This window comes from Lactuca saligna, chromosome 2 (genome assembly GCF_052625555.1).
Source record: "Lactuca saligna cultivar CGN05327 chromosome 2, ASM5262555v1, whole genome shotgun sequence".
In the NCBI taxonomy this organism is placed as follows: domain Eukaryota; kingdom Viridiplantae; phylum Streptophyta; class Magnoliopsida; order Asterales; family Asteraceae; genus Lactuca; species Lactuca saligna.
Window position 1 is genome coordinate 14,333,221 of NC_136418.1, and position 22,861 is coordinate 14,356,081.

At 38.3% G+C, this 22,861-nt stretch overlaps 1 non-coding gene across 1 annotated transcript; it reads left to right on the forward strand.

The window, feature by feature from the left end:
* Positions 1–9,703: 9,703 nt before the first annotated feature.
* On the forward strand, positions 9,704–9,810 carry LOC145033205 (small nucleolar RNA R71). The gene has a single exon (XR_013677441.1). It is a non-coding gene; the product is annotated as a small nucleolar RNA R71 (small nucleolar RNA).
* The last annotated feature ends 13,051 nt before the right edge of the window (positions 9,811–22,861 follow it).

The following is a 22,861-nucleotide window of genomic DNA, read 5'->3' on the forward strand; positions in this document are numbered from 1 at the left end:
TATGTAAGATTGATTTGACAAACACACCTATGATCATCATATGAGTTCTCTAGCACAGCCTAATTTTAATAACTCAATTGTTTATCTAAGATTGGTTTGATCTTAGCTCTAATAACCTAGTGTTCACTAAATTATTAGGTATTCATATTCATGCAGATTAATAATAACTAACTACACAGAACAAGAATTTAAAGCAATCAAACATCAAATCAAACATGCTAGGTTCAAACAATCAAACACAAGTCATAACCAACAATTAAAGTCATATCTAAAGTATTAACACCATGAGTTCCAGGTTCATCTAGCTAACAGAAGTAGCTAGATTTAGTTGGACATCCTAGCAAATAAACTCAAATAATTCAAACTCAAAAAGATAATTAAAGTACCAAAACTAGAACGTAATTATGAAACTCTCTTATCCTTTTGTGTTGAAAGCCAATTCCAGACATTCTGTTCTTCAGAATTTCGTCTCTAGGAACTCTCTTAATCGGCCAAAACTCCTTCAAGTCGTAATGAGCAAGAGTTTATATAATTATCTCAAAATTTTCGCTTCACGTTGTGAATAATGCATTCACGTCGTGAATTGGGAGAAATCCTTATCAGGCAAGGATTTTTACTTCGCACGTAGTTATTCTCAGAATATTCATGTCACGTCATGAACTTATGGTTCACATTGTGAATGTAGCTGATTTCATTGGTTTCTTCTTCTTTTATTCTCCAAGTCTCCAAAGTTCCATGTTTTGTTGTTTTTAGTCCCTATCCGTCAAAAATGCTTCTACTTGGCTGCAAAGAACAACTTATCCTTATAAGTACCATTATTCAATGCAAATACCCAGAATATTAATAAAAATATAAGTAAATATTGCCTAAACATGTATAAATATGGAAATATCAAAATACCACACACTTATACTTTGCTTGTTCTCAAGCAAATCTAATTATTTTTAATTCAAACCTTCATCACCAACATCACATAGAACGATCCGAATCAAGCTCGGCCATTATGCCAAGACCTCAATGTATGCATTTGTGTCTAAAGTTTTCCTATGGACCCCTGTTAATTCTAAATACTCACAATCCTCATAAGCACTCACCCACTTCTTTTGAACAATGTTCATTTTATGCATCCCTCCGAATCCATCCACATAAAACTTTCTAACCTTAAGGTATTTTTGTAAAGCTACCCAAGCATACATAATCTAGAAAATTACAACTTAAGATACCACAATATGGAGCTCTTGAATTCTTCACTTTATTTGATATTTGATATTCAATTTCTTTGAATTCACCACCTTTTTGTGTGATTTTTAGTATCTTCAACTTTTGATTTTTCAAAATTTTTGATCTTCAATCTTCATACTTTATACTTTGATTGCTCCAGAAATTCTACAACTTTTCGGTAATTTCTCTTTTTTTTTTTACATGTACTCATGATTTTCACTCAAAAACCTACATGCTTAAGTAGGGGCGCTTAACTTCAACCTTTATTGGTTAAGGCATTAGTCGATTTCCAATGACTACATAAGATTTCCTGGATACATTTCAAGTATGGGCTGCTAAACATATTGCATCCCACAAACTAAGCGAGGTTTTGTTTTTGTCCAATGATTTCACTAGAATAAAGGAGGTCACAGATGCATTATAACCTATATTGGCTCAACTAAATACTTTAGCTCTCATCGGATCACCCCATATAATACTAGCAACTAAAGTTCAAATTATTGTTACTAGATTAATTATTAGATTATTATTTCAAACCTTTTAAAATTCATTACTAATTATATAAATTATCTAAATTTTCTAGCAATTTACTTTTTACTTTTTCGACACCCTACCCCACACTTATTACATACAATGCCTTTAATGTATGCATAAAATAAATTAAAGCAATAAAAGTGAGAAAAAGGAGTAGGCTCCCCTCGGATAGTAGTGGCGAGATTGGACTCCAATCGTGCGGATGAAATGTGCATCTCGAATATGGACTTCTTCTAGATAGGAACTTGGATCTTGAACTCACAAAATATGTAAAGCGCCAACAAAATATGGAATCGAAACTTAAATCTTCAATAAAGGTGGTGCAAATCTCCAAGGCCTGAAGAACAATGTGGGTAAGCATACGCCACATTGTATGGTATAGGAAACAGGCCATAATAATCTTCATAATAATCCCAAGAAGAAAAGTGGTGAACCATGAAGTAAAATGTATCAATGGGCTTCATTTTTATGATACATACAAATTCATGACGTGACGAAAAGGAACACGACATGATGTCGCTTAAAAACATAATCTGAAAATCCATTGATTTATGGTTCACGACGTGAACAGGTATGTCACTTCGTGAAAAACTGAACAGACAGGAACAAAAATCCTCTACTTCTTCTTTCAACTTAGAACTTTCACTAATGTCTTAATCCATTAAGACTCTTCCAAAACTCTACTTTAATGACTCTTCTCTAACTCTACCCTCTCTCTCGAATCACCCCACACTTACAAACCAAAACAAATTTCAAAAACAAAGAAAAACCAATTCAACTAAAAACTAAAAACTAAATAAAATAAACCGTCATCTTTATCTCTTTGAGCACTACTTGGTTCCGCTCCATCGCCCCTTGGCATCCAAAGTTCTTCCCATGTCAGGATATACGGACATTGAGGTGGCACGGTGGGTTGTCGCACCACATTCATATGAGAGAACATGGCTTCAAGAACTTGAGTGTTGTAAGTCATCCCACCAAAAAGATGATCCAAATAAGAACCAACTTGACTTTGAAACGGGTCGGTGGGTACTCCACCCGTATATTGTTGCACCCCTCTTCGATCTCTCTCCATGTCTCCCCGGGCTCTCACATTTTTTCTTCGGGGCCTTGGTTGAGGTTGTTGCTCGGGTTTCCCATGTTTTTGCTCATCATCCTCCAGGGGTATCACATATCCTCCCCTACATTCACTACAATCCTCATAATACCCAAGAATTTAATCACCAAATCATTTTCCAGGAAGCGAGTAATGTTCCTAATAAAATTAGGAGACAAAATCTCGTATAACTGGGCAAGGCGGGTGACTAAATGTCCACCCATGATAGGAATCCCAGGCCTAGAACTATCCGCCTTCCTTCCTAAAAACCTTGCCATCATATAAGGAATATCACAACAAATCTCGAGTGTGATGATGCTCCACAAGTAGAACAAATTTTGGATTCGCACCTTGTCTCCACGATGTTTGTGAACGACAGAAAAAGTGATGAGGTGATGCAAAAATTGATAAACGGGACTCCTAATTTTTCCCTCACTTTCATCACGAGGGTTATACTCGTGATTCAAGATGGTCCTCCAAAATTGGACACCAAAAACACCGGGGGTAAAATCCTGAACACACCTTTGCAAGAATGGCACAAAAAATGGTGATTGTGTTTCTACCTCGGTGTATAAACCCATACACCATGCAAACTTGTGAAGACTACAGTCGCAAAACACCCCTCCAAATCGGAAAACAAGCACCCAGTTGTAGTCAAAATCCATGGTCCTTTCCTCAAAGCTTACGGTAGCAAAAAACTCTACTGACAACTCCCGATAGATGGGTTCTAGAATAGCGAAAAGATTCCTCCAACCATGGCAAGTGAATGTAAAACCATCTCCTTCAAATACTTTGTCCAATATCTCTCCAACTCAAAGACCATACCAACTCCACGAAGCCAACCCCAATCAACAGGAGGTGCAATTGCAAATTTGCAGTTGTATAAGCATCCCAACCGACTTTCATAATTATTCAACAAAGCGTGGGATAGGTTTTATGGCAACCAGTATAACGAATGAATGCTAACAACATCAATTGGGTCATTCTCCTGTTGGACTGCTCTTCTAGGACCCATGTTCTTGTAATGACCATAAACAAAACAAAACAAAACAAAGCAAAACAAAACAAAACACCCAAGATGTCTCATTAAAAATGAAATTGGAAATCTGTTCGCCCAGGCTTCATGACGTGAACTGGTGTTTCATGTCGTGAATCGCAGTCCAAACGAGAAACTGGAACGACCAATTAACAGTCAAAATTTGTTATGTATGGTACTTGGGGTTTCTTTATTCCACTAATCTAAGACCATGCATCCACAAAATACCAACTAATTCAACCAATTTTGGGATTTTTAACATCTAAATAAACCCTAACCACTAAAATGCATAAAATATGAACAATAGAAACAATTAGTAGATGAAATATTTACAAAATGAAGTTAGAAGACAAGAGATGGAAGCAATTTAGAAGAAAAGTAGAAGAAAAAACGGTTGTGGGTTCCTTATCTCCATTCGTGTGCGATAAATGAGTAAACAATTGGAGTGGGTCAAAGTTTTTGTTATAACTGGTCCCCCCCCCCCCCCCGGGTGACTTTTTGAAGGTCACAATGTGAATGGCTAGTTGGGCTAAAAAAATCCTGTCCATGCAACAGTTGCACTTAATGGGCTTCAGGAATGGACTAAGCTATCTCATCATCGTAATTCATCATAATTCACTACGTGAACTATATGCGCACGACGTGAATATAGTCTGGACCAAAAAATAATTTAATTAATGATGCTTGTCTAATTTAATTGTTTACCCCTAAATTTCTGAAGTACCCCACATCTAATTTTTTTTTTACCATTTAAGAGATTTTAGATGACAAAATGATCAATTTTCTAAATTGAAAATGCAAAAACTAAAATAAAAAGAAAAGAAAAGAAAATTCAAACCGAGCTTGAGTTGCCTCCTGAGAAGTGCTTCTTTTTTATGGAGTCGTGAGTTGGACGTCATGCCTCCCTACGTTGAGTTTTCAAATGAATCCATCACCACCTAAATCTTTTTCTCTTTCCATCGCTTCTTGTAAGCTTGAACTCCTCTAATACATGCCTTCTCTAATTTTTTAGCTTTTTTTATCGTCTTCATTAAGCTTTCTTTTGATCCCTTTAGTTTCTAATTTTCCCTCACTCTTTTTAAGCTTCATAGGAATATTTTCTTCTTTCTTCATTGGCCTCATCTCCTTAGAAGTAACCTCGTCTTCATCGCTTGATAAATCATCGCTTTCCTTACTCACCAAAGATATTGGAGTTTTATAAGAAAACACTTCAAATACAAGTGGAACAGATGTTGTTGGTTTGGTATGTTTAACTTGTTGAACTATCTTGATTTCTTCCTCCATGAGCTTCTCAAATTCTTCAAGTTCCTTCTCTTCATCAATGTTAAAGACCTCACCTTGAACATCATTTCCTTGAAACCGATCGTGTACTCCAAAAACTTCTTCTTCATCACCAACTCTCAAAGTAAGCTTGGATTCACAAACATCAACCAAGGCTCCAGTAGTATTAAGTAATGGGCGACCAAGAATAATCAGAACATCGGGATCTTCTTTCATATCCAAAACCACAAAGTCTATTGGAAAAACAAACTTCCCCACTTTCACTAGAACTTCTTCCACAATTCCCCAGGGTTGTGTCACTGAACGGTTTGCCATGTGAATAGTCATTTTTGTAGCCTTCAACTTCTAAATATTCAACTTCTGATAAAATGAATAAGGCATCAAATTTATGCAAGCCCCAGAATCAGCTAAAGCAAAAATCTTCATACTATTCCCAAACTCACATGGAAGAGTGATGCATCCAAGATCTCCCATCTTCATACGTAGCTCTCCCGACACTGTTTTTGAACTCTACTCATTTAAAATAACCTTGGAATTCTTCTTCAATTGTTGATGAGTTTCTATCAAATCTTGTATGAACTTCGTATAATCGGGAATTTTAGCTAATGACTCGACAAAAGGAATATTCATAGGAATACCTTTTACGTGATTTAGAAAATTGAAAATGCTCCCATTCCAGTGGACTAAGATTAACTCGAGATGGAAATGGTAAATGTCACAACCCGAAATTTCCATTCTGAACAAACCATATCAAGTCAATAGAAGTTAGAACAGGTACAGTGACCTCCCAGACTTTTGGGTATAAGTTGGATAGTTTTCAGGATTTACACTTAAAGAGATATCAGAAGAGTGGATGAACTAGGGTTTTGTGCAACACTGTTATTCCAAAACTCTATGATATTAGAGTTCATTTCGGGAATAAAATATTTTATGCCAAAAATCCCAGGATTATATATAGGATTCTGAACCATATTTATTCATTAGTTACATTTCCAACTAGAGAAAAGCCAAATTCTCTCTCACGGATCTTCGGGTTTTCATCCCAAATCCTGAGTACTTCCATCTAGTTGTATTATATAGCTTAGATTGTGCTTAATAACATCAAAATCAGATCAAAACCCCAAGATTTGAGAGTTTACCGCCCAAGAACACTTGGAGAGTAAACTCTTTTATAAGGGCCAAAGTGTGCCCAATGTCCCTCCAAACCATGGAAATGAACCTTGAGACTACCCATAGCTTGTTTAGACATCCAAAGCATTATGAATCAAAGGTTGAAAGTGAGTTCATAGCCAAGGATGTTCTTGGGCCGTGAACTCCATTTTAGGTTGCCAAAATGCCCTGAATGCCTTCATTAAGCCAAGAGACAAATATAGCACTTTACCTTGATGTGTCTAGGACCCAAAACAATCAAAATACCAACACCCATGAGTGTTTATGGCCGCAAACACATGACCAAATGGTCCATGGGCCGTAAAATCAAGTTAGGGGTGTTTTGATGCCACAAACACTTCTTAAGGCTTAGGCTTGAATTTAGAATACTTCCTTATGACCTTTAGGACCCTCATAAACATAAAAGGCCATGAGTTTATGGTAGTAAACTCATAAGGGCCGTGAACTCATGGTAGTAAACTCATGTGAGTTCCTTTATACCTTCCTATGTTGAATCACATGTGATTCCAACACTTGGTCAATGTGTTTCCTAGTCCCGAAAGGTTTTTCCTTTCGTATAGATGTTATAAACACTATATTCATGTCAATATGTGTACTTATATGTCATTTAGGACTTAGTGTGTCTCGGGACTTCATTCATGGAACTTCTCATCCCTACACGCATACCCGTTACAACCACTCACAACAGGTGAGTTCATACCCCTTAATCAATGTTTTAAATGATTTTAAATGCTTTAATGGGGGGGGATATAGGTAGAAAATAACATGTTATTAAATCAATCATATATATTTATAACTGTGTTTTCATTCAGCAGATCTCACATACTAGAAAATGTGATGCATGAAATGGTTTTATATCCTACAAAATACCTTGATAGCAAAAGTATTACGCTTGAAATCTTTATTACAATGACATCAAGTCATTGTTAATTATTGTACGAAACTCTTAGATGTCTTACAAAACCATTTTTACGTTCTTAAACAAAACTATATCTATACACTTATGTTCTTTTATATGTATTGATGTTATAGTTTCATCCTTCATTCAGTTTCCCCACACTCTTGTGTAGCAAGGGTGTATAAGCCTATTTGGACAATCAATTACCTTCCAGTTAACTATTATAGGGATAGTTAGGAGATACATAACATTATTCCTATTATAAGGAATTACATCAAAGTCAGTTCATTCATGAGTCTACACTAAACATTACATGAGTACCATACATGATTACATTACATGAGTACCTTACATGAATACATTACATGAGTACCTTACATGAATACATTACATGAGTACCTTACATGAATACATTACATGAGCACCTTACATGAATACATTACATGAGTACCTTACATGAATACATTACATGAGTACCTTTACGTAGATACATCTTCCTGTATACATTTACAAGTATACTTGTACCTCGATTTATTAGGATGATTTATTAGTACCTTCTGTGGAAATTGTCCTGCTTATCCCAGTTCAACGGGATACCTAGACGGGACTAACCATTCCAAATCCCAGCTGTTAGCACCAGTGGTTGATGAACATCTACGGATGCCTACGGTTATTACTTATATTAGGGGTACCTTTACGGGACTAACCATTCCTTGGGCCTACTGTTCGCTACAGAGGTTGATGAACATCTACGGATGCCTACGGTTAATACTTATATTAGGAGTAGCTTTACGGGACTAACCCTTCCTCTCACCTGTTGTAGCTACAGAGGAAAATTGAAAAATCTACGGATGTTTAAAGGTTATACATTTCGCTTTTCGCGATGTCGTGTTAATCCTAATACAAAAGGATAACAATTAGATTAGTACATTTTCCTATTACTTTATTTTTGTGATACATTCACATAAACGATGAGTTAGACTAAGTACTTTTAGTAATAGTCAAAAGATAGGAAAAACTATCATTTTCACTTACGAGACATTCAGGTCTTGGTAGAAGACTACATTTCATACTGGTAGGAAATAAGGGATTTTCTAGGGTTTTCATACTTATATCAACTGTTTCATTCAAAGATTTGCATGGCATTCATAACAGCTTTCCAAAACAAGACAATGACACTTAAATACTTATGAATTCACCAGCTTTAGGCTGATAAACTCTTTCAAAATAACGTGTATTCTCAGGTCACTAGTTAGACAGGTACGATGGCCAAGTTTTGAGAATATGGAGCACAGACAAGACTCGTCTTATTTTGATTATTCATTTTATTGTTGTACATTATGAAAGAACACACATGTATTAAAACTTTACTTTTAATGCAATGGATGATGTTGTTGCTTGTTTACTACTTTACACTGTTATGATACTTCACATGACGTCCTCCACCCCGGAACGTTTCCACCGTTCTTGGTTTTGGGGTGTGACAGTAAAGGCGGATGATAAGCCGGAATGGTTTCAGAAATTTTTTGTTTAGACAGTGTACATGACATGAACTTAAGCGGTTCAAGTCGTGACTTCAGTGTTTCAGTAACATTTTATTTTTGAGCTTTGGCTTCTTCAGCTTTGGATCGGATTGCTTCGGCTCCACTTCAAGTGCTTCTAAGAACTCATTGATTTCCTCTTCTTCATTCTCAATCATCATAACATGGGATTGTGCATTCTTTTCGGGATATTATGAGGATAATTTGTTGCTCACCAAAGTAGTCAGTTGACCAATTTGGACTTCAAGATGATGGATTGATGCTTGATGATTTCTTAATGAAGCTTGCTGGTCAATCATCATTGTTTGCTATTCTTTCATCATTTTCATGTGTTCCTTTAGCACTGCATCAATATCATCGTGTCTCTTCTCGGAATCTTCCATAAATCAGGTCAACATGTTTTTGAAATCTACTTTCTTCTCGGCTGATGGTTGCTCTTTTTGGTAGAAGCCTCGGTTTGTTTGCTTATATTTTTCTTCCTTTTGCTTCTTGTATTCATCATATGGCAGCCACTCCTTCTTTGGTTTTCTCCAATCTTCATCATATTTATCCCCAGTTGAATAACAAACTTGAGCCTTTTTATACCCATTATCACCTAAGTTGCAATCCTTAGTCAAGTGTGGACCATTACAACTTTCACATCCAACTCATATAACATGTATTGTTTGGTTCATTTTTGTTATCCTACTATCTGTTGTATCAAGCATGGCCATCACAACAGCCATGTCTGCAGAATTTCCACCCCTGCTTCCTTTACTCCCTTACTTCTTGGATTGTGATACTCACGAGAATCCTATGCAAATTCTTCAACTAACTCCTTACCTTCCTGCAGATTTTTCTTGGTAAGTGGTCCTTGGTAATCAAGGAGTTGCCTTGTCATGACATTAACACCATCATAAAAAATTGACACTTCTTGTTGTATATTGAGGTCATTTTAAGGATAGTTCCTCAATAATCCCTTACTGCGCTCTCATGCCTCATAAAGTGACTCACTTGGGTTTTTCTCAAAATTTGCTATCGCCTTTTTGAGTTTAGCTATCTTGGAAGGTGGGAAAAAAATGATCTAAAAATTGTTCGCGCATTTGGGCCCAAGTAGTGATTGCACCTGGTGCTAGTGCCTTTAGCCAATCTTTAGCAACTCATTTAAAAATGATTGGCAGCATCCTTAGCAAGACTGTGTATCTTGGAACATTTGGGGTATTTAAATAATCTGCTATGTCATTTACCTCATCCAAATACTTGTAAGCATCTTCATGACCCTTTCCAAAAAAATTGCACATCCCTAAGTGCAACAAGGATGTATCCTTTCAGTTCGAGTGGGGCAGTTGCAGGAATTGTCGGTTGTATTAGGCTAGGACCAGCATCATCTCTAATTTTCTTTTTGTAAGCTCCCATGGACATACCCGCAATATCCGCCATTTCGTTATCATACTCGTCTTCGGATTCACTTCTATGTAAGGAAAATTCGGGCTCGGTATCATATTCGGTATCCCTTGGGTTTGGATCTTGCTCAAAGCTTTTTATATTGCTTTTGTCCTTTGATGATGTACTCGACTCTCCTGCTTTCTTTCATGACTTCCTTCCAAAGACTGATTTGAGGTCTTTGAAAGATGACTTTTTTGGTGCTTCGCTCACTCCCGTGTTCTTATGTGTCTTCTTGTGAAGGGCTGACTCTGGATCTTCAAGTGGTGGCACCAAAGGTGTGTTAGAGTCTCTGGTCTTAAACTTCTCCAAAATAAAAAAAAATAAAAACGTAAAACTAAACTAAAACAGAAAAACAAATAAAAATGGAAATTATTGGATTCACGTCGCGAGCCAATAAAGCTCACGTCGTGAATTTAGTATTAAAGAAAAACTAAACTAAAATGTAACTTTTTGCAGGTTTGACCTGTCACACCCCAAAACCAAGAACGGCGGAAGACGTTTCGGGGTGGAGGACTTCATGTTCAGTATAATAACAATGTCTAATAGTAAAAACAAGCAACAACAATCATCACATTAAAATGTAAATTTCAATACATGTGTGTTCTGTACATTTAAGTAGACACCAAAAGTATGAACAAAATTAAAAGATTGGTCTTATATGTGCTCCATCTTCCCAAAAACCGCACCAGTACTTGTTTATTTTTGACCTGAGAATACAAGTTGTTTTGAAAACGACTATCAACATAAAGTTGGTGAGTTCATGAGTATTTAGTGTCATGTTTTTATAAAAATGTATGCAAATCTCATAATACGTCATTTATTAACAAGGTTTGAAGATGATTTCATCCCTAGAAAATCCCATATTTTCCAGCAAAAGTAGTCTTCTACCAAGACTTAGTGATTTGTAAATTCGTTTCTTTGAACACATAATTAGTTTTCTTATGAACATATCAGAAGTGAAAAATACGGTTTTATACTTGTTCATTGTAGAGAAATAACATAGTTTTACTCCAGCAGTATCCATGCCGGTTAAATATATTAGTGAACGTAAACTTCGGATAGTATTATTCGTGTACACTCCTCGGGATGTGTGTTTAATCAAATGTGAGCTCGTATGTAACAATACTAAGTGATTCTAGCGTAATGGCTGACCCTCCAGGTTACCAATAGAGTAGTAGTGATTGTCATCCTTGGGCCTAAGAGCCTCGGACTGTAGCTAGCAGTCGGGATAGGGAAAATACCCGTCCGGTATAGATCTATACGCATAGTGGTCGCTCTCCCTCCAGGAGGCGATAGTTATCCGACGATCGCATAGCGATAGGTCATTTAGAGAAATAGTGCATCACATTATGTTGTAGTATTTTCTTTCGTATGGTATATAGTGTTCTATTAGTATACTTTGTACTATTCTCTTGATGTAATGTATAGTATCTCTTCTTGTAATGGTTAGTGTTTCCTTTAGGATAGTGTATAGTGTCCTCTTCGTATCGTGTATTATACATATAGTCTTGTAATTGTGTTGGTCATAGTGTGTACCATAGTAATATCAGAAATGAGAGATAGTCTTAACTATACCTATAATAGCTACATTGAGTACTTAATTGAGTGTCTTCTTTATGTAGAAGCATCGAACTAGAGTGAAAACGTTTATGTCTAACGCAAATATACAAGATATAGAACTAAGTATTAAACGACAGTCGGACAGATATATACAAGATATAGAACTAAGTATTAAACCACAATCAAACAAGAACAGTAAATAAGGCCGGTTATCAGTTCTAAGTCCTTCAATAGTTACTTATATAAATATATTGGGGTAGACATGATTTGGAAATAATTTAAGGTTTGGAAACAATGAAAATCAGTTTCAAAACAATTAATTTTTGGAAATGAGGTTAATAAATATTTGAAATAACTTTACTAACATGATATTGTAGAAAATCCTTTATAATCGCAAGTCGTAATCATGTATGATTGATACTGCAATGTATTGAATTCAACTTGTATCCCCCCCATAAAAGTAGTTAAAAACAATTGAAAGGTTAGTTAAGGGGTATGAACTCATTGGTAAAGGTAGGGTTCAAATATGTGATTCGTATGAGTGTCAAGTGTCAACGGATGCTCCGAACGCGAGTAGTCCCTATTAATAATATGATGACACATATGTAAGTTAGAGTTGAGGTGTTTCATGAGTAAACGTGATGGGAAATCTCTCCTAAAGGCTTGCATTTACTTGGGCTAAGTGTCCCGTATTATATACTCAATGATCTATGTAAGTTTAAGGTCAAATATGGGTATTAGGATGTGTGTATGGCCATAAGGTTGAGTGTGCGGCTGGGTTATGTGGCCAGACTTGTGAGTGAGGCTGCACACTAAAGTGTGTGGCCATACAGTGTGTGTGTGGGGCCGTACACAGGGGTGTGATGAGTGTGTGCGGCTTACTCTCACTTTGGAGGGTATTATGAGTGTGTGCGGCTGCACTCCTTCATAGAATGAAGAACATGAAGAACATTATGAGTTTGGGGCTTAGATACAAGTGTTTTACCTATATGATAAGCTAATATGATGGTTTTCTTCACGTTTTGGATGCGTTGTAGGTGTTCTTGGGTGGTTTTCTAGAGAAAGAAAGTATAGAGAGAGAAAGGATGCAGCCAAAAGTGAATGGAAGGGGTCTTCCACTTTATATAGGGTTGAGTGTGAGGCTGGAAGGGTTTGCGGCTGGGTGTGCGGCTGACTTGGCCGTACATACTAGTGTGCGGCCGCACACACCTCTCTTGGTGTTTTTGGCTGGATTTTGTAATTCAACACCCTTCCTAATCCTTCCTAATGTCCATATCTATGATATATTAAGCCTAAAACACTAGCGCGGACTCAATTTATTATTAAAAGATGCTAATTCCACGTAAATTATAGATATATGAATCAATTTAATATCGTAAAGGTGTCGGGTTGTCACATTCTTCCCCGTTAGGGAAATTTCGTCCCGAAATTTAGAGTTCAAGTCGTTAAGTTATTACAAATAACTAGGTAAAAAAAGTGGGGGTATTTACTCTTCATTTGATCTTCACGCTCCCACGTGAACTCCGGTCCTCGTTTGGCATTCCAACGAACCTTCACTATAGGAATGCGGCTTTGTTTCGTTCGTTTGACATCTCGATCCATAATCTCCACCGGTTCTTCCACGAAATTGAGGCTCTCATTTATCTCAATCTCATCGAGTGGGAGTACGAGAGTCTCGTCAGATAGACACTTTTTCAAGATTGAAATGTGAAAAGTAGGGTGTATGTTACTAAGTTCGCGGGGTAGGTTGAGTTTGTAGGCTACATGGCTGATTCTAGCGAGAATGTCGAAAGGCCCTATGTATCTTGGATTTAGCTTTCCACGCTTTCCAAAGCGTATTGTGACTTTCCAGGGTGAGACTTTCAGAAGGACTCGGTCTCCCACCTGGTACTCCAAGGGCTTTCTTCGTTTGTCTGTGTAGCTTTTCTGTTGGTCTCTAGCGGCCTTTAATCTTTCACGAATCTGAACGATCTTCTCGGTTGTTTCTCGAATGATCTCTGGACCTGTGAGAGTACTGTCAGGTATTCGTCCTATAGCTAACTAGGTGTCACCCACCTCAGCCCATCACAGAGGGATCTACACTTTCGGCCATATAGGGCTTCAAATGGGGCTGCCTTGATGCTCGTGTGGTAACTTTTGTTGTAAGAAAACTCGACTAGAGGTAAGTAGGTATCCCACCCCTTACCAAAGTCGATCACACAGGCTCGCAGCATATCTTCCAGACTTTGGATGGTCATCTCACTTTGTCCATCGGTCTGTGGATGGTAAGCTGTATTCATGTCCAACCTTGTTCCTAGGGCGTTTTGTAGCGATTGCCAAAATCTTGAAGGGAGCCTACTATCTCTATCGCAGATAATAGATATACGAACACCATGTAGTCGAACAACCTCTTGGATGTATATTCGTGTAAGCTTTTCCATCTTGAAAGTTTCTTTGATTGGCAGGAAATGGATGGATTTCGTCAGTCGATCAACAATTACCCAAATGTTGTCGTACCCACTCGGAGATTTAGGTAATTTGGTAATGAAATCCATAGAAATCATCTCCCACTTCTACTCAGGTATCTCAGGTTGTTGGAGCAGACCCGAGGGTTTCTGATATTCGATCCTTACCTTGGCACACGTTAGACACTTACCCACGAAGGTTGCAATTTCGGCTTTCATGTTTGGCCACCAATATAATTTTTTGAGATCAAGGTACATCTTATCCGATCCTGGGTGAATGGAGTATTTGGTCTTGTGAGCTTCGTTCATGACCACCTCTCTGTAACCACCGAACTTTGGGTTCCAGATCCAGTCCATGAAACAATAAACTCCGTCTCCTCGATTCTCAAGATTCTTATCCATTCCTCTCAAAGTTTTGTTTGTGACATTTTCTGGTTTCAGAGCTTCTATCTGGGCCTCACAGATTTGTGCGGATAAATGAGAATGGATAGTCATTGTCAGTGTTTTAACCTTTCGACCAGAATATTCCTTCCGACTAAGAACGTCTGCTACTACATTGGCTTTACCCGGGTGGTATCGAATTTCGCATTCTTAATCATTGAGTAGTTCGACCCACCGTCGTTGTCTCGTATTGAGCTCTTTCCGGTAAATTATGTGTTGGAGACTTTTGTGGTCGGTGTATATCGTGCTCTTCGTACCGTACAGATACTGTCTCCAGATCTTCAGAGCGAATACAACCGCTCCTAGCTCGAGATCGTGCATGGTGTAGTTGAGTTCGTGTGTCTTCAGCTGTCTTGAAACGTAGGCGATGACCTTACCTCGTTGCATCAGAACAGAACCGAGCCCTTGATTAGACGCATCGCAATAAACCACAAAATCATTTGTTCCCTTAGGAAGGGATAGTATCGGCGCGGTGCATTAGGCTCGTTTCAGAGTTTGGAATGCCTTATCGTGTTTCTCTCCCCATTCAAAAGTCACATCCTTATGGGTTAATGTTGTAAGAGGTTTTGCTATCCGGGAGAAATTCTGAATGAACCTACGATAGTAGCCTATGAGACCTAGAAATTGACGAATTTATTTAGGTATCTTCGGTGCTGACCAGTTCTCAATAGCTTTAATCTTGGATGGGTCCATGTGGATTCCCTCTTCACTAACCACGTGTCCTATGAACTCTACCTTTCGGATCCAAAATTCGCACTTAGAGAATTTCGGATATAGCTTCTCTGATCGTAGGGTTTCCAGGACGCGTCGTAGATGCTCGCTATGCTCCTCCTCACTTCGAGAGTAAACCAGTATTTCATCAATGAAGACGGTGACAAATTGATCCAAATAAGGACAGCACACTCTATTCATTAAGTCCATGAACATTGCGGGCGCATTGGTCAGTCCGAAGGGCATCACTACGAACTCATAGTGCCTGTAGCGAGTTCGGAAAGAGGTCTTTGGAACATCCTCCTCGAGCACTCGCAATTAATGGTATCCGAACCTTAAATCAATCTTGGAGAAGTAACTCGCCCCTTGCAGTTGGTCAAAGAGGTCGTCTATACGAGGGAGAGGGTAGCAATTTTAATCGTCAGTTTGTTCAGTTCCCTATAATCGATGCACATACGGAACGATCCGTCTTTCTTCTTTACGAACAATATTGGTGCTCCCCAAGGTGAGAAACTCGGTCTTATAAATCCCTTGTTGAGCATCTCATTAAGTTGACCAGATAGTTCTTGCATCTCAGCAGGTGCTAGGCGATAGGACGATTTGGCTACATGGGTAGCTCCTGGAATTAAGTCGATCCTGAATTCGACTTGACGTTGCAGGGGTCAACCTGGTAGCTCCTCGAGGAAGATGTCAGGAAAGTCGCACACTACGGGAAAGTGTTTGAGATCTTTTGTTTTCCAGCTCGTATCAAGAACGTGAGCAAGGAATGCGCGATATTCCTTACGCGGGTACTTTTGGGCTTGGATGCTCAAGATGATGCGAAGGCTCGTACTGGGTTTGTCTTCGTAGATTAACAGAGTTTCGTTATGCGGTAGATTTAGAAGAATGGCCTTGTCGAAGCACAGGATATCGGTGCGATGAAGACTCAACCAGTCCATGCCTAAAATTATATCGAAACTCTTGATCGATACTAGGATGAGGTCGATTGGGAAAGTATGATTATCTAGTGTGAGAGTGCAACCTAAGTAGATTTCGTTAGAGCTCTCTGTCTTCCCATTAGCCATTTCTACGACGAATGTTTCTTTTAGTGGTTGTGGGGATTTTTTAAGTAAGAGCTTAAACTTCTTTCTGCTCCACTATCGAAGAGGATACAAGCATAACAGTTATCGAGAAGGAACGTACCCATGACTACTGTACTGTCTGCCACCGCTTCATTGTGACCAATACCAAGTAGTCTTGCTGTTCCTCCGGCATTCCCAGCTTTCGGGCAATTTCTTTTGAAGTGTCCGACCTCTCCACAGCCATAGCAGGCTTGACTCACTCCGGTACTGGGAACTTGACTGATAGGTTTAGGTTGAGATTTGCAAAACTAGATGGTATGGCCCTTCCAATTGCAATTAGTGCAGTGCATTTCATGACAGGGGCCGTGATGATGGAAAGAGCACTTGTTGCACTTGGGTAGGTTTCCTGCATAGGTTTTGGCTGGTGTAGGGGCAGCCGGAGTGGTGGCAGCATGAATAGCCATTGTCTGTTGGTTTTTGAGGGATGATTGAGTTGACTTGCCCTTCTTCCAGTCCCACCGTTTCCTGTTGTTGTCGGACGACATAGCTGGCGTAGTAGTAATCGTTGTGGTTGTCGTGGCTAGAGTGGAAGGAGTTTCGTGATCAATCAACCTGTGGGGAGCTCTTTGGCGCTGTCAAAGGTTGCAGGATGTGAAGATAGAACGTTTCCTTGATACGGGGGCACTAAACCCCAGATGTATTGTTTGATTTTCTTGCTCTCAGAAGGGATCATGTTAGGGCACATAGCCACCAAATCGCAGAACCTGGTCGTATAAGCCACTATATCTGTCCCTTTCGTCTTGAGGTTCCAGAGTTCCTCCTCAAGCTTCTGAATCTCACTTCTAGGGCAGTAGTCTTTTCTCAATAGGTCCTTTAGTGTGTCCTAACCCATGGCATTGGTTGTTACTAAAGGAGGTGAATTGACATGGCCATTCCACCATGTTAGGGCCCTTTCAGTGAAGGTAGCAGCAGCGAACTAGATTTTGCTCTCTTCCGGGCATGAGCACGTTTCGAAAACAGCCTCGGCGCTTTCGATCCACTGGGATAATGCAAGAATTCCTCCGGTCCCATTGAAGAAGGTTGGTTTGCAATTCATGAAATCCTTATAAGTGCATCCCTGTGCCCGTGGATGATCTTCACCATGTCTAGCATTTCCACCAATTCCAGCACCACTTGCATTACCAGAATTTATTTGGGCTAGAGCTGCCATCACTGCTGTAGTTACAGCCGTTTGAAATATTACTGGATCGAACTGTGGAGGGGGTGGTGGTGGAGGTGTTTGAGCCGTAGGTCTGCCTATGTTTGGGCGCTTACGGGGAGGAATCTCTTGCTGATAATTTTGCATAGATAATGATAATAGTGAGAAACCATAGGGAGTATGATGAGAGTGTTTTATGCATTAAACCACCATACACAAGTTGTTAGACATGGTTATATACTGAGCAGGGAGACATAAGAGTATAGACTTTTCCCAATAGGTTAGATATCTGTTCATAGTAATGGTATTACTGATGTAAATAAGTCTTGGAAAAATAGCCTAACGGTAGGCCTTACATCAAACCATGAGAAGAAAAATATTTGACAGTCTAGATGGCTACATAGCATACTAAAAGATGAGAATATTACAGAGACAAATGTTACATTCAAAAGTAGACGTTAGAGACTATTCCTAAGTTAAAAAAAAAAAAAAAAAAAAAAAAAAAAAAAAAAAAGATGCGCTAGTCATCTTTCATCGGCGGCGGCGGATGTTTCTCGGGCAGACTCGGAGATCAGCCAGTTGGTGCTCCATGTCGAGGAGGTGTCGCTCGTAGACCCTCTGGCGACCTCGGAGTTCTACAACTTCAGCCCAGGTCTCGGCCAATGCTTGCAGCAAGGCCCCGCGGCTTGCTGCGAAGCTCTCATTGGCATGTTCCAGGCGGCTGGTGCAAAAGGAGTGCAGTCCTCCATTTGTATCAACCTCCGCGATGCGCGGGAGATCAGCCCTGCCCTGAATTTCGTTGCGGGCAACCCTTCGGACCAGAATGGGTAAAACCCTGTCCGTCGTTCCTCCTTCACTTTTATTGTAGAAGCTTCGGTCTCTGTTGAAAGGCATTGGTTGGTTTTTCTCTTCTCCCCACATTTCTATGCATTCCACCAACGCAAGCGTAGGGTCGTGGAAGGCCTGGCGGGGGTTAGGGTTTGGGACCGAGGCCGTAGGGGGTAGGTTGTTGACTTTGGGCTCGGAGTTTGACCCATCTGAGAAACCTTCTGCTTGGTGGTCATCCATAGGGATCTGATGTTCCTCATCAGGGTCTTCATCGAGCCACCCCACATTTCCGTGATTTGGGAAGTGTGAGTCACCATGATGAAATCCGGCCATGATATCTATGCGAGAAAAGAGAAAAGGAGAAGAGTAGTTAATAGACGTACTAATCTAAGATACTTATAAGATAATCATTATTAGCCAGACCAATACTTGCATAGTGCATACTAATTATATGCGACCGAAACGAAATAGACCTTCGAACAAGTGATCCTAACTCTAAGTCCACAACCAAACAAGGAACGGGAAGTAAAGCAAAGATCACAGATTCTAAGTCTATGTCGTCTTAGTTACATGCAATCGTAGTGTATCCACTTAGCAACTATTGCTCTCCTAATAGTGACATTTTTAGTTCTCATTTATGTAAATTATAGTAATGCTTTATAGTCCTATAGTATTCTCGTATTAGAGTTATTGGGATAGTGTTGGTAAGTTTTTAGACTTGTTGCAGTACCACAACCATCCTTAGGCACATGCTTAGTCACTCCTAGAAAAATGTAGTTGATCAGGCTACATCCACCCAAATGTGACTATATGTCTCTAAGCTTAACTAGGCTACTCAACAATCTTAATACTTTTGTTATGTTCTAGTATAATACTGACCCTTTGTATTCGTGAATGTATATACATATACTTAGTTAAATATTTTAATATTTAACAGTATATATCCTTGGTCATAGTGTTTTAGTCCCGAAGTGTTTATAGTTCGTATATCTTTTATAGGTTGATATACTTGATTCACTATAAACAAGGCTCTGATACCAATCTGTCACACCCCAAAACCGAGAACGGCGGAATACGTTCTGGGGTGGAGGACTTCATGTTCAGTATCATAACAATGTATAATAGTAAAAACAAGCAACAACAATCATCACATTAAAATGTAAATTTCAATACATGTGTGTTCTGTACATTTAAGTAGACACCAAAAGTATGAACAAAATTAAAAGATGAGTCTTATATGTGCTCCATCTTCCCAAAAACCACACCAGTACCTGTTTATTTTTTACCTGAGAATACAACTTGTTTTGAAAACGAGTATCAGCATAAAGTTGGTGAGTTCATAAGTATTTAGTGTCATGTTTGTATAAAAATGTATGCAAATCTCATAGTACGTCATTTATTAACAAGGTTTGAAGATGATTTTATCCCTAGAAAATCCCATATTTTCTAGCAAAAGTAGTCTTCTACCAAGACTTAGTGATTTGTAAATTCGTTTCTTTGAACCCATAATTAGTTTTCTTATCAACATATCAGAAGTGAAAAATACGGTTTTATACTTGTCATTGTAGAGAAATAACATAGTTTTACTCCAGTAGTATCCCTGCCGTTAAATGTATTAGTGAACGTAAACTTCGGATAGTATTATTTTGTGTACACTCCTCGGGATGTGTGTTTAATTGAATGTGAGCTCGTATGTAACCATAATGAGTGATTATAGCGTAATGGCTGACCCTCCAGGTTACCAATAGAGTAGTAGTGTTTGTCATCCTTGGGCCTAATAGGCTCATACTGTAGCTAGCAGTCGGAATGGGGAAAATATCCGTCCCATATAGATCTATACACGTAGTGGTCGCTCTCCCTCCAGGAGGAGATATTTATCCGAAGATCGCATAGCGATAGGTCGTTTAGAGAAATAGTGCATCACATTATGTTGTAGTATTTTCTTTCGTATGGTATATAGTTTTCTATTAGTATACTTTGTACTATTCTCTTGATGTAATTTATAGTATCTCTTCTTGTAACATTTAGTGTTTCCTTTAGGATAATGTATAGTGTCCTCTTCGTATCGTATATTATACATATAGTCTTGTAATTGTGTTGGTCATAGTGTGTACCATAGTAATATCAGAAATGAGAGATAGTCTTAACTATACCTATAATAGTTAAATTGAGTACTTAATTGAGTGTCTTCATTATGTAGAATCATCGAACTAGAGTGAAACCTTTTATGTCTAACACAAATATACAAGATATATAACAAAGTTTTAAACGACATTCGGACAGATAACCTAACATCCTAAGTCCACAATCAAACAAGAATAGGAAATAAGGCCGGTTATCAGTTCTAAGTCCTTCAATACTTACTTATATAAATATATTGGGGTAGACATGATTTGGAAATAATTTAAGGTTTGGAAACAATGAAAGTCAGCTTTGAAACAATTAATTTTTGGAAATGAGGTTAATAAATATTTGAAATAACTTTACTAACATGATATTGTAGAAAATCCTTTTTAATCGCAAGTCGTAATCATGTATGATTGATACTACAATGTATTGAATTCAACTTGTATTCCCCCCCCCCCCATAAAAGTAGTTAAAAACAATTGAAAGGTTAGTTAAGGGGTATGAACTCACTGTTGAAGGTAGGGTTCAAGTATGCGATTCGTATGAGTGTCGAGTGTCAACGGATGCTCTGAACGCGAGTAGTCCCTATTAATTATATGATGACAGATAGATAAGTTAGAGCTGATGTATTTCATGACTAAACATGATGGTAAATCTTTCCTAAAGGCTTGGATTCACTAGGGCTAAGTGTCCCGTATTATATACTCAATGATCTATGTAAGTTTAAGGTCAAATATGGGTATTAGAATGTGTGTATGGCCATAAGGTTGAGTGTGCGGTTGGGGTATTCGGCCAGACTTGTGAGTGAGGTTGCACAATAAAGTGTGCGGCCGTAAAGTGTATGTGTGGGGCCGTACACAGGGGTATGCGGCCGTACACTCCTTTCTTGAGTCCCAGATGTTGAGTGTGTGGCCTTACTCTCACTTTGGAGGGTATTATGAGTGTGTGCGGCCACCTGATGAAGGTGTGCGGCCGCACTCCTTAATAGAATGAAGAACATGAAGAACATTATGAGTTTGGGGCTTAGATACAAGTGTTTTACCTATATGATAAGCTAATTTGATGGTTTTCTTCACGTTTTGGATGCGTTGTAGGTGTTCTTGGGTGGTTTTCTAGAGAAAGAAAGTATAGAGAGAGAAAGGATGCAGCCAAAAGTGAATGGAACGGGGTCTTCCACTTTATATAGGGTTGAGTGTGAGGCTGGAAGGGTTTGCGGCTGGGTGTGCGGCTGACTTGGCCGTACATACTAGTGTGCGGCCGCACACACCTCTCTTGGTGTTTTTGGCTGGATTTTGTAATGCAACACCCTTCCTAATCCTTCCTAATGTCCATATCTATGATATATTAGACCTAAAACACAAGCGCAAACTATATTTATTATTAAAAGATGGTAATTTAACGTGAGGTATAGATATATGGATCAATTTCATAACGTAAAGGTGTCAGATTGTCACATGACCCCTCAAAAAGGATCAATTAATCTAATGCAAATAAATCAAAAATTAAATAAGTCGTTCCCCGATAATGACACCAAAAACTTGATGCATGTAAATAGCTACACCAAATTTTATATTTATAACCTAACTAACTTAACTAACTAAAGTGCACCTATGCAGTGTACCTAGTTAAATTATAGAATACTCGGGTAACTCGGGTGTCGATCACAGGGATTGGTTTTAACTAATTAATATATATACTATTAAATTAACCTAATTTACTAATAAAGAAAGGGGATTTATCTAATTTTGCAAGTTTAAATAAACTTAATTCTTTAACTCAAATTCAGTCAGTAAACAAAACACTTCTGTTAGTTCGAATCCACTTTCCCTCAATGGTTTATAAATTAGCTATGACAACTACTTTTGGTTACCAATTAGGATAGTATTAGCAATTTAGTTCTAAATCTACTAACATTAATTAATTCATGTAAATTTATGTATGGTCACATAATAGCTAACACATAATCAATTATTAAATGGAATTGGAGCTATGTAAGATTGATTTGACAAACACATCTATGATCATAATATGAGTTCTCTAGCATAGCCTAATTTTAATAACTTAATTGCTTATCTAAGATTGGTTAGATCTTAGCTCTAATAACCTAGTGTTCAATAAATTATTAGGTGTTCATATTCATGCAGATTCATATTCATTAACTACACAGAACAATAATTTAAAGCAATCAAACATCAAATCAAACATGCTAGGTTCAAACAATCAAACACAATTCATAACCAACAAGTAAGTCAAATCCAAAGTATTAACACCATGAGTTCTAGCTTCATC